Genomic DNA, 12,596 nt, shown 5'->3' on the forward strand with positions numbered 1-12,596 from the left:
TATGCATTTAGTGGAACTTATTAGGATTTTGAGACTGGTTTCAATATGGTGACAAGCTTTACCGAATGAAAAGTGCAGTACATACTGATGCCTTTTGCTTAAATTCAATCGTACATCAGTTTGAGCCGTTTTGTAGAATTTAATGTTTATTTTTGCAGTAGTGATGAGAATTTAACAGATATGTTAGGATGGGAGATACAAAATTGTACATAATTGTACACGATGCCATTTGACTGTAGAGCCTGGCAGTCTTACGTATGCTCCTTGGTATGGCCTTGTGTGGCGCATTTCGAAGCACTTTATATCCTCTCCGATAGGGATGCCGATAGGCATCATACCGGTAATGATGCAGAGCGCATCTCCCACCGGGAGCAATAACCTCAACACATCGTTGTACATGACATTCCATAACACTGGATCCAGGATGGAACCCTGCGGAACTCTTGAGGATATGTGAAAGCCCTTCCGACTATTGAACTTACATCCAGAGTATCTACTGCACAGTAGCTATTCCTTTCACACTGGAGTGTTCACCTTCTCGGTCTTTGTAACCGACAGGATAGTTTCTACGGTAGATCTCCCTCTCCGGAAGCCAAACTAGTTACTCGAGAGACCGCTAACATCCTCTGTATGCCTCAACAGTCTGCAGCGAATGATCTTTCCGAGCACCTTCCCACCCTGTCGATCAAGCATATTGGTCTATAATCCGACGGGTATTTGGGTGATTGCCCCACCTTTGGCACTGCCGCTTCCAAACATCTGGGAAAACTCCCTCGCCCAGGAGTTTCTGTATAGCAGACCTGAACATCCCGGGAGCATCTGCAATAGCTACTTTAAGGGTTGGAACTTCGTCCGGACCTGTGGCCTTACCTACGCTAAGCGATTTTGCAATCCCCGCTAGCTCCTCATCGGCGACCCTCTCTTCGCTGCCAGCCCCAGTCTTCAGCTGTCCTAGGATCATGGCGCAGAAAAAGCCCCTCGATGATGCCCTCCAACATCTCTGCAGAGTGCTCTGATGGGGCAATTACAACTCTTGTCTTGGCCGTCACGCTGCTGTAGGCATCACCATACGGATCCGCATCGGCACTCTGATAGAGTCCCTCAAAGTAAGCCTTTCTGATTGCCCTTATCACGGTCTTCAGCGCGACTTTGGCAGCGGCGACCTCCATTTGTTATTCATTTTGTTCGTCCTCAGTCCGTGCTCGCCGCATTTGCCGCCTAGCCCATATGTAGGCGCGGCGTAGGTCCGCAATCGCATGAGTCCACCAGTAAGCCGATGGTTTCCCATTTCTATGGTCGCAAAGCACGCACGCGATAGCACCTCTACCTGCTCATCTCCGCTTAAACCAAGAAGGTTTCGCAACGGAGCGCCTCCCTAAATACGAAGTCCACATTATCAAAAAGACTTGCAGCACTGCTGAAAATCGGGAGTCATTGCTAGCAGCGCCACCTTGGATGAACGTGGCACTATTCATGATAGTGTATGTAAATTTTCATACTCGCACCAATACACTTTTACACAAAGGTACCACCTTAGCTCACCAGGCGGCGGTGACGTCGGTGACACTTGCCGTTAGTATGGGAAAATAACAGAGTTGCATATCTTCTTAAAAAGTAATCTTCGCTAAATACCTCGTTATTGAAATATGATGTTTTCCATCTACGAGGGTTTGGCCTTGAACAAGTCGCTTCTTCCTCTATATGTAGTATTGTAGTCGATACTGTAGCGTAAAACGGGGTATCTTTGATAATGCTGGTGATTTTGATAGTGCGACAGACATTGTATAGTTTATCTTATAACTATGATTCCTTCAATCAGTTAAGAAAAAGGCAAACGTAGATCAATTTAATACATATGAAAGTTCATCTTAGACGTATTTACATTAAAACCTAGTTTATATACAACTTTTTGTGAAACAAATAAAAAATGTTCATATTTTTTTGTCATTTGTCAACACCTTCAAACAATCTGCTATACTGTAACGAAAACATTAGAACCTTATAAATGCACATTTTATTTTCCGTATCGGGCCCCACGTCTGGGAACTTAGATACGCAAATTAAAATGGAACATTACAAATGCACAAAACACAAACATGCAAAACATAACATAAATTGTGCCCAGTTATCCAAATAGATAACTAAGTCCGAACCCAGGATGACGAGGTTTCATTTTTGTTCTTGGTCCATCAGTCAATCCTGTAATCGTATTTTTTCTGGCAGTTCGCCTTTTAGTTCGCAGCATCTGTTGCGGCATTCATAGCTTGTTTTGATCTAGGAATTTCTAATCCTAAGGGGGCATCCTGATTTGAGCAACAACACAAGACCGTCTACAATTTGATGTCCGTGTTAGGGGACGGCTTGTGTGTTTTGTACTGGATCACTTCTAAAATGTTTGGAGCACTACAAATGCACATTCAAGTTCAGGGACAGATGTACAAACCTTAGTATAAAATGGAAAATCAACTGACAAAATGTTCACAACTATTTACAAACGTAACACACTCCATGCAACAATCGAAGAATTTTCCAAGAATTGCATTGTCCAATTCATGGAAAATTCTTAAAACTACTTTACATACGTCACAACTAATTTACAAACGTAACAATACGGCTACGATACTAATTTTGCAATGAATGTCTCTTATTCTCAATAGATCCATCATAGTAGATTCCAAATCTGGCCTTGAATCTTTTAACAAAGTGTGTTTTACGAAATGGAAGCAATTTTGTAAATTAGGACTTAAATCTCCATATAGCGATAAACGCCTAAACGTATGCAATGCCCCTGTAATTTCATGGAATTAAATCTGTGTTGTTCAAAGTTTGTTAATAAAACATTCAAAAACTACCCAAACAAAGAAAACTCACCATAAATATCATGTAATCATATGTTGATGTGCCGTTGAGCATATATTTTAACTAAGATATTAATTTTTGACATTCATTGTGTTTTTCACTCAGTACTCCACAAACTCATTTTTATATGTCGTAAAAATCAATGTTTTGATGTGAAATTCTATCTAATATGTTCCATAAGGGGCTTCCCTCATTTTTTTCATATTAATAAGATTTAAATCTGTGATATTTTTTTAAGATTTTATGTGTTTTACAGGGCACTATCAAAGTTACCCCAAAATGAAAATCTGGTCCTGGCCCATATGAAAAATTAGAAGTCACCAAAAGTATTTCAGATTATCGGATCTTTCAATTGCAATTGATAACTGTTACCCCAGTACAGTAAATATAAAACTAGGGGAACATGGAAAAATATTAGGAAAATTTGCTGAAAAACTATCAAAGTTACCCCGTTTTACAATACCCTCCAGTTCGAACAACTTGTTAAAGCCAGGACTACAAAAAGTAAAGTGGATGATCGACTCCGTTCCTTTTCGGTTACTTTTGGTACCAATTCGACAAATAACGTGACCAGTGTCTATAGTTGGATCTGATCTCGCTGGTTCGTGAAACGGCTTCGCCATTCCACGGCCCAGGTATTCCCAAATAAACAAATCTAAGTCTTCCGCTATTATCACCAGCATTCGCTCTGTCAGCACGGCCGTCATACAGCCCAGCATCTGCGTGAACTGCTTGATCGACCAGCGCGGAGACGCAAACCAGCTTCAACAGAAGGCCTCATTGGCGTTGGCAACAGTTAAGCCCTCGTAGGATGTAGACAATCACTCTTGGACTAGATATTTCCCCGTTGTCTGTATCCATTTCGGACCTATCCGCAACTCAGTTTCTGTATGGGGTATGGATCCTCTATGATGGCGATATCCGTCGCTAAATAAGTGGTTCAACTTCAACTTGGTTACCTGCACTATGACATGTCTGCTGTGGCTCTTTTGAAAATCGGGCACCTTGAGCCTCTCGTCGAGTGCTTGCTGTTCACGGATTTCCCTGAAAAAATCAAGCAATTGGGAGGGTTTGTGCCTTGCGCCTTATTGTCTTTACAACCACACCGCCTTAAAAGCTTGCTTCTGTCACGGCCTTTGCAGTTCCACGGCTTGTGTCCTGATTCAAGACAGCTGGGACAGTTCCGCAAAAGGAAGGTGAACCCACCGGTTAATCCCGAGGATAGATAGTTGGGTTAACAGGCGCCATGAGAAAGTAGCATTCCACCTGACTCAGGTCCTTTCAGGCCATGGTTGCTTCCGACAGAATCTACATCGTTTCGATCATGCGAGTTCTCCCGAATGTCCGCTTTGTGCTGGTTTAGAGGAAACGGTGGAACACATTTTGCGTTTTCGCACAATGCATGACCGCATACTTGCCACATGCGTGGAGGACACAACTCGGAACAATCTTGTCCAGATGATGTGTAGGGATCAGTTTGGCTGGAATGCCGCTTCAACGGCTATCCCCCATATCGTCTTGGAGCCACAGAGGAGGTGGCGCGTGAACTCGGAGAATGGCTAGTTCAGATGCGGTACACGATGTGGTCCAGGGCTTCGGAGTCGGCTTCGGTGATCATACCGGTGCCCTGCGGTCGAAATCGACCCTTACAGCGATTAAATGGCCGCGGAGAGAACAATTTGTTAGCGTTGCTCTCTTGGCGTCGGTCTACTGGGTTGGCTCCGAGCCCGCGGTTGGAAAGGGTTCCCCGGTAAAGGCCGAAGCAAGTGGAGAGCCTACTGTCAGCATCCTTCTGGTGCAGCTAATAGGGCCTGAAGAGTAGTGATACCCTTGCATTCAGCAGGTCAGATTGGGTAGCACCTAGGCACCAATCCCTCTGCCCACCTTCCGAGGACAAAGGGATTGGTGAAGACCACTCGGGAAACTGGCTGAGCGCCACCATGTTATCGTGATGGACTCTCCAAAGCGAGTCATCGATGTTCGTTGCTGGCTACGCAGCTAACCTTGAGGGTGCGATGTGCACTAGTCCAACAATGCCATCTTGGTGGTTCCGGAGAGATGAAGGATTTAGCGACCATGGGCTTCTGGCTTTTACTTTTGGTTTAAGAGACGGCCATAACCCCCCAGGTATCAATTTGCACTTCAAGTGAGTCGTTTTCGAGCATCTACCTCTACGTAGTTACCCGTCGTATCAAATAGAATGCGAACGACGCGTTTGATCGCCTTCCAGGTAGCATTGTTCTTCCTCTACAAGTGGTTGAGGAAGCGTTGCCTGTACGATAGGCAAACAGTTTCAAACAATAAACAAATCGCTTTCGCTCTTCGTACATATGTACAACAGAGATGGTTATATTTGCGGTTTAGGGGAAGATGATATAGATCGATGAGATTAGAATTGAACCTTATGACAACTAAGTTGCCGGGTCATTAATTGGCTCGGTAGCTTAGTTGGTAAAGCACTTGTCTAGCGAATAAGGGTCGTGAGTTCAAATCTCACCTGAGCTGTGGATTTTTTCCCAATTTAACTAAAAATTTATCCATCTGTACATATGTACGTTGAGTTATTTGAATTTCATAATCAATTTGATGCTGTACAAACGTTTCTCCAACTATTTTAATTCAGCCTTCATTTGAACAAAAGCTGAGCACAAGAGGTACAATCCTTATGCAGCTCCTAAATATCTAATTTTTGTGATTTTATTTAACTTTTAGCTGATTTGAGGTTCATTCGAAGGCTGGTTTAAGGCCTAATATGCACTTAAGCAGTTATCAATAAAATTTATTAATTGTGTAAAAATAAAATAAAAACACTTTCGTGAGCCTATTTTTACCATTAGCTGCATCTATTTCCGGAAGAGATGTATTGAAATGTATATATTTATCTGTGTGAAAACTGGGAATTGAACTCGGACCTTCTGATTTATAGTCCCTTACCTTAGCGCCTACACCATACACAATTGTAAACATATCCTCGAAAACAAGCGCATTACTTGTTGTGTCTGAATAGTCAATAACATAAGTTGAACTAAGTCTATATTGAGGCTGAAGAAGCGATGTGGACTTAACGAAAACATGCTTGGGTCAGCTGTCAAAAACTATTTGATTAAAGGTTGAACAACAGATGATTAATTCTGCGTGTTGGTGTATGTTTTAAAGCTGGTCGATGAATAATATTCTATTCAACTTGATATTCAGCCATCTATGTATTGCTGATTAAAGATGTTGAACAAGCCATACTTCAGACCAATATTCAGCTGCCATTGTGTTCAGCCATTGACACCATTATTAACCAGCTATTGTTCAACTTATACTCTCACTGTTCAGCATTCATTGTTACTTGGGTACCAGACCTTGCTGTTCGGGTGTCTGTTGAGCAAATTCAACCCCCCCCCCCCCCAATGGTTTAGAGACGCATGAATTTTGGTTAAAATTTGTGAAGTTTTCTGGACCATTCCTTTGAGTTGTTTTAATGTTAGGATTATAATGATTTGAAGAATTCTTCATTTTAAATATAATGTGACGTAGCTTCCGCTTAGATCCATAACAATTGGTAGCGTCTTAATCCTCAAATAATGCCTTATTTTACCCAATCACTTAATGTAGAATCTTCGCGTGTGGTCTGATCTAGTGCGCTCCCGAGATTAGTTGGCACTGAAACGAACGTCGAATGTCTAAAGTTGACCCAGTGCGCGGCACCGCGCCCGACATGCAGTTCTATCAGCTGCAGACATCACGTGCAGGACTGGAACTGGATCACATGCTGCTGCTGCTGCTGCGGGCCGGCCCAAGCCCAAGTCAGTCAGTCGGTGCATATTACAACTTTCGTTGTTTAACATTGAATTGCACTGGGAGGGCAAAGTCACCTCTCTCGGCCCCAGGAGTCAAAGAACGGCACCGGCCAGGGCTGCGCTCACTGCTGATCTGAGTGCAGTGAGCGGTATTGAATCGAACTTGTCTCGTTTCGCCGCTTTTTTTTTTGTTATATAATATGGGCTTGGTGTAGGTCAGTTCTGGCGTGCTTGCTGAGCTGACGCAATCCTGGTGTAGACTGTTGGCCGGATGGAAAATTTTCGGTAGAACTTTCAATTTGATTTGTTCTTCTTAAAAGATTAAGATGGTGAGTGATAATTCAAATTCAGAACTGGGGGTTCGAGAACTTGAGATGAACTAGATTCTCTTACATGTTGTAGGGTAGTGTTCTGGGATAGCCTACCAAGATAACATTCAGCATATGTTTTGCAAAAGATCGCTGGTTTTCCGCTTCGGCTATTATGGATTCGGTTGGGAATCAAAAAAAAAATTGAGAAGAATATTTTTGCTAATTTTGGATTGTTTACAATTACAACATACATCGGAAGTGACGTATATGATAGTGCATCATTGAACGCACACAGCGCTCTACACCCGGTACTGAAAAAAGTGTCGCTAATCAAAACGTCGCTATTCGGTTTGGTGCTGGCGCCATAATATGCAGGCAGGGCACTGAACAATTAAATTAGTACGCGCCTTGACATGTCTTTTCAACTCAAAACTGAAAACTGTAAAGACAAATTCGTTAAATAATCTTGGTAAACCTTCTTCAGTGCAGTTAGTAGACGTGCAGTTTCAAAGCAAGCCCAAAGGTAAAGGTGTTTGAGTTCGATTGCTGATGCAGCTCAAGATCGTTTCGAAATGAAAGTTCATACAGTATTACAGTACGTTTGTGTCCGATATATTGCGCATTTCCCACCCCACTGGACCCTTTTCGCAGTTAGTATAAGTGCGGGATCGTGAATAAAACTGCGATTTTGCATCGAATCGTGTCGGTGTCTTCTGCGCACTTATGCATTACAAAGTGCTGAATAAGTGCGCAGAAGACACCGAAACGATTCGATGCAAAATCGCAGTTTTATTCACGATCCCGCACTTATACTAACTGCGAAAGGGGTCCAGTTGGGTGGGAACTGCGCAATACGTACAAATGTAAAAATCGTCTTGGTTATGAACTACCGCCAAACTCCTAGCTGTGGAACAGTTTGGTGGGCATCACATCTCATCAAGAAGTAGAAGACGAAGAAGCAGGTAAAGCTTGGAGGTGTATGCACGTTTGAAACCAGTTCACACCTTAGTTGCGATCGGAAACACGATGCACATCACATGGAAGTTTGAGTGGTTTCGACTTGTAGTCTGACTAATTGTATGCATTTATGCGTGAGTGCAGAACTAAAATTTCCCATTAACGGCCCAGTTTGTCTGCTCGATGATCATTCACGCTTATTTAGGTTTGTTGGTGGCAATTAACACGTTGTTATTACACCATTAATCAGATTTATTTGTCATGGAGGTTGTGTCTATACATTCGGTTAAAAATATGTAATCCGATTTTCTTTTGATTTGTTCATGGAAATTCTAACTTATTGCGGCATATTTATTTACATTGTTTTTCATGTTAACTGCCTTAACTTGCGACTGCTTCAAGGTTAGGGATAACAAACATTTATAATAGGAAAGGAGATATTTGGGGGTATTATTTGCTAGCTTATACTAAGAATGTTGATGGGTCAGATTATCCTGATCTGTGACGGAACCAAAAAGAAAGGACTATCGGTGGACAACGACAAGAAGAAGACAAACTGAAGAGAACGAGGAAAGACAGGGGACGAACAAGAAAATCAAATAATTAACAATGAAAACAAGGAACGTACAACATTCAAACGCTGACATCAACACGTTTCAAAAACTAATAAATGAAATTCATGTACTCCAAATCAAGATCTGGTAACACCTCTTAAAAGGGAGTCTGTCTACCTCAGATCTGAAGAATTTCAAACAGCTTAGATTTGACCTCACGATATTTAGCGCATCCTCACACGTAAGGCACGCAGACACAGAGATTGCTTTCCTCATAGCCTAATATGGGAGGTATGTGTGTTTAACAAATTGTGGCCTTAATCCAACCTTTTGAACCATGGCTTCTTCGAGACCTGTGAGATCTCTCCATCTATCCATTTGTTTTGCCAGTTGATGAAGGTCTCCTGGCGGGGCAAGACAATGCGTTTTAGCGCTCGTAAAAATCGCCTTCCCCCTAGGCAGGGAGTCCGCTTTCACATTGCCCGGAATCGAGCAATACGAAAGTTAATGGTGATGGTGTCTGAGCGTCCGGACAAAGCACTCAAGGCTTGGGGGCTGTCCATTAATTACGTAAGGGGGTTTGAGAAATCTTACGCGCCATACAAAAATTTTTGGGATTTCATTCAAAAAATCTTACAAGGGGGGGGAGGGGGTGTCATAAAAACGCTAAAATTCCCTTACGCAATTAATGGACAGCCCCTTGGCATATTCCATTTAGGAAATACACTGAGTGCTTCATCGTTGAGATAGTTGATTTTTTTTTCTATTTTCTCATACTAATTATTTAGGTATCGAAATAGTTATTTAATTTTAAGTTCAATTGAATTATAAATATAAATGTATGAAAACAATTCCCAAACTTGAATATTTTGAATCGCGTTTACATCCCAAGAAACACAACTAGCTGAACAAAAGTTTATAAAGCTAATATTTGCTTAAGAGTGGTTTGTTCCACTCTTGTAAAGCAAAAATGTTTGTTGGGATATTCTAAATGTAGAGGTCCAAAAATATGGTTCTAGCGAATACAGTTTGAGGTAGGGTATCTGTTCCCTTACTAAGCGTATACTACTCAAAACAAAGGAATGAAGGGCTGTTTGTTTTGTTTTTTTTTTTTCATTATTGGTAAAAGTGAACACGAATAATAACAAAAAGAACGAAATTAATAGGAACTGCATTCCCTTTGTTTTCGAATAGGAGGAATAAGGGGGCGTAATAATACTTAGGGCACGGTGACCCTATATGTACCGTATACTGGGGTGTAGTTGATCAGTGGGGTGAACCTGATCAATCGATTACCCGCGGATATCGACTTTCAAGGAAGCAACTTTTATATTTTAACCATTCGCAATGCAATGACGTAACATTAAAATGGAATGGTAACTTCCTTGAAAGTCGATATCCGTGGGTAATTGAGTGATCAGGTTCACCCCACTGATCAACTACACCCCAGTTTACGGTACTCACATTTCATAATAACTTCGCACGTTAAACATAATGCTTACATTTTTTTCTGATATATGTAGTTTGTCAAATGCGGAAAATTTTAACCTAATTGAATAATTTGATACTGATGGGGAAAAAATACCAAAAACTATAAATATCTGCAGCATTCAGGAGAGATCTATGAATGAATCACGAGAAACCTCTATGTGAATGAAAGGAGTGAGCCTTGGAGGAATACCGAAAAACATTTCTGGTAGATTTCCAAGGGAATCTCACTAGGTAACCCTTGAACGAATACCTCGAGGAATCTTAAAAGTTATCTATTGCCGAGAAGAAGTCTCTTGAATCCCTACAGGAATCCGAGAAAATTCTAGAGAATACCAAGAATATCAAGAAATACCAAAAGGAATCAAAGGAAATTTCTGAAAAAAAAAATCCTTTAAGAGTTCTTGACAGGAAGCTTTGAAAAATCTAATGAAACATTCAAGATAGAATCTCGGGAGAATTAATGCCAGAAATATCCGAAGGAGTTTCTTAATGAATCTCTGGCGCTATCCTTAGAGAAACATCAAGAGTAATCCCTGGGGGAATTCAAGAGGGAATCTGAGGAAAGATTCTACAGGGATTCCTCGCAGGAATCCTTTAAGAATTTTCAAAAGGAATGTTTAAAATAATCTTTGAAAAATCCAAGACAAAACCCTGGAAGCCTATAGGAATTTCAAAAGATATAATGAAAACATCGCGGGAGTTGTCCATCCCGGAATGAAGTCGGGTGGTATTCTGGAACAATTGCCATAAAAAATCGCAAGAGAAATCCCTGAAAGAACCTTCGAACAAATTCAGAGACAAATCCTGTAGAAAGTCCAGATTCGTCTGAAAGGCAGCAGATCCAGGCGAAATGGTAAAAGCGCGGGTACCGTCTACCCCCGTTGGTTTGAACGACACGGACACCTCATGCAAACCAACGGGGTTTATTTTTAATTTGAACTTCTAGTAACCCTGTGGGCATCGAAAAACACACTGCTGATAACCTTATTTGCTGTTTTGTTTTGATTCTGCGTTCCGTTTCACCCCATTCCATGAGCAGAATGACGTTTGAACCATTTTTAGTTTGAACGATGTGCAGATCAGCGGTGTTCAGCAAGTGTTCAGATTAGATGCGGTCAAACCAAGGGGGGCAGACGGTATTACCAAAAACATCTCATTGTGACATTACCCACATCCTTAATGTAGTGCATGTCGCATTACTCAATTGCCATTGAAGGGCAATAAAGTATCGATTTTGATACAGTTTTGTTTTATGGTTACTAGCAAGTTTCTGCTTCGTGGGATAAGTGCATTTTGGGCGAAGTTTATGGCGATTTTTTTGTGATGCTCTCAGTTACTTTTTCTTGGGCTTCCTGGCACAGGAATTGAAGAATTTTTGGAAATAACAATGAAGTAACTTAAGACACAATTCGCTTCTCCAATAATCACTTCAGATTTACAAATAGGTTTAGATATAAAGAAGATTCAAGTTTGTTTAAAAACTGTTGAACAAACAGTTCTCTAAATAATTGTCTATGAATGTAGGAATCCAGAATGTTCGTTTCGTTTATTGAAATAAACAATCATTCTCATGTTTTTAATTTTAGGTTTGTTGATCACCCAAAACGAAATCGCTTTTCAATTTGCGGAAATGTCCCAATTACAATTGATCCTTTAATCATATGGGCTGGAATTTTGCGCCCAATGAACTGAAAAGTAGTAAGGGATAAGCTGAAATGCTGCATAAATGTTTGGGGGAAAACACTACTTGAAACCATAGTGACAGAATTTCATAAATAATTTCTCAATGCATTCCAATACAAATTATTTGGCGGTCCTTGGATATGTTCTACTAATAGTTCCTCCTATAGTAGTATAGGCGGATTTACTGAACTAATGCCTAGAACTATAACTAATTGATTATGGTGAATTTCCTCAAACAAACTTTCGGCATATCTTTGACACTTCGTGACCATCACATTGCCGATGCTCGGCCCATGCCGAAGCGATAAAAACTTGGATATCGAACTAGACCATACTAGGGGAAATGGGGGTAAAATGATATAAGCGTTTGGCGTCGTTTTCAATAGAAATATGTTAAAATATTTCTTTTTTACCATGTAGGTATTATGTTCTAAATATTCTAGAAGAAAAAAATGCTCAAAACTACACTTTTATTTATTATTTTTTTCGATTGCAAAAAAAAAATGCAAGAAAATAGAGTAGCGAGAAACAATGACGGTAAAATGAACATATATTTAAAAGTTAATTTAAAGGTGTAATTTCGATATATTCAACTGCATGTCCACAATTTGATGTAAATTGTATGTGCTACGATTTTGAAACTTCTCATATAAAGTTTGCAATGTACTGAAATAATTATTTGAAAAAAAATGTACTAAAACAGGTGAATATTCTAATACCAATCTTATTTTGTTGAAGTTAAATATATTTTCATAACTTTTACTCTAGTTATGCAACGATATGCGTTAGAGATTTCAGTATACCGAGTATGAACAAAATCTTGTAAAAAAATATATAAAGTTTGAACCAACTGTTTGTTTTAAAGTTACTTATAAAATTTTATAAAATACAACAACAACTTTTTTCTACAATGAATATTTTATTTTAGGAGTAAATTATTGGAATATGGTATC

The 12,596-nt window shown here is 40.3% G+C and overlaps 1 protein-coding gene across 2 annotated transcripts in view; it reads left to right on the plus strand.

Annotated features, from left to right (window-relative positions):
* LOC109409011 (neurobeachin-like protein 1) overlaps positions 1 to 12,596 on the plus strand; it is a 255,913-nt gene that overhangs the window by 104,488 nt on the left and 138,829 nt on the right. The gene's annotated exons all lie outside the window — the stretch shown is intronic.

The sequence above is a fragment of the Aedes albopictus genome, chromosome 3, assembly GCF_035046485.1.
Source record: "Aedes albopictus strain Foshan chromosome 3, AalbF5, whole genome shotgun sequence".
NCBI lineage: Eukaryota > Metazoa > Arthropoda > Insecta > Diptera > Culicidae > Aedes > Aedes albopictus.